Source organism: Mandrillus leucophaeus, unplaced genomic scaffold (assembly GCF_000951045.1).
Source record: "Mandrillus leucophaeus isolate KB7577 unplaced genomic scaffold, Mleu.le_1.0 Scaffold222, whole genome shotgun sequence".
NCBI classification, from domain to species: domain Eukaryota; kingdom Metazoa; phylum Chordata; class Mammalia; order Primates; family Cercopithecidae; genus Mandrillus; species Mandrillus leucophaeus.
This window is the reverse complement of record NW_012102277.1, coordinates 1,401,611-1,402,788: the sequence shown is the minus strand read 5'-3', so window position 1 is coordinate 1,402,788 and position 1,178 is coordinate 1,401,611.

The window sequence follows — 1,178 nt, the reverse complement described above, 5'->3', positions numbered from 1 at the left end:
AAAAAAAAAAAACAAAAAAACAACTATACCACTGTATATAAAGGGAAGGAAATACTATTTCTTTGTCTTAGAAAACATCAAACAAACACAGAGTAGAAGCTCTGACCAGAGAGTAGGCAGAACAGTGTTTAGTTCAGAATTTTTCACTAATTGTTCAAGTGGCTTGGTGTCAATCAAACCTCTCCTATGGATCCACTTCTCACTTATACAATACAAAGTTTTGTGCTAAATGCTATTCAAGAGTCTCTGTTACGTTTATCATCCTTCACACTGTGCTAGGCACAGGGGATCTGGGCAGATATACAAAACCTGATTTATTTTGTCAGGGGGCAGACAGGGTCTCACTCTATTGCCCAGGCTGGTGTGCAGTGGCACCATTGTGGCTCACTGCAACCTCAGACTCCTGAGCTCAAGCAATCCTTCTGCCTCAGCCTCCCAATTAGCTGGGACTCTCGGTGTGCACCACTACTCCCAGCTAATTTTATTTTCATTTTCTGTAGAGACAGGGTTTCAGTATATAGCCCAGGTTGGTCTCAAACTCTCAGCCTCAAGCGCTTCTTTCTCCCCAGTATCCCAAAGAAGGCCTGATTTCCAAACTCAGGGAATTGAAGTATATTATAAAAACAAGACTAATTTTATCTTAACACCTTTAGAGCAGGGAGTTCTCTAACTACACTGCTGTACAAAAGACTGAGGTCTTCCTCAAAAATTGAATAATGCGGTCTTACTTCAAATGTAGGAAGAAAGTAAATTAATAGATAGCATTTACAGTATAGCAGACTCCCCAAATTGATGACCTCTGAACGTCTGTTTACATTACATAAATTATTTAAAATGTTATTTGATTTAGCAAAAGGTGAAAATGGCTATTTTGATTGAATGTAACTTTTTTATGGTTTTCCATAAATAGCTTACATTTTTAAGTAAGTAAAAGCTCAGAGGTTAAAACCCTAAACTCCTGGCCGGGCGCGGTGGCTCACGTCTGTAATCCCAGCACTTTGGGAGGCTGAGACGAGCGGATCACGAGGTCAGGAGATCGAGACCATCCTGGCTAACACGGTGAAAGCCCGTCTCTACTAAAAAAAAAAAAATACAAAAAACTAGCTGGGCGAGGTGGCGGGCGCCTGTAGTCCCAGCTACTCAGGAGGCTGAGGCAGGAGAATGGCGTAAACCCGGGA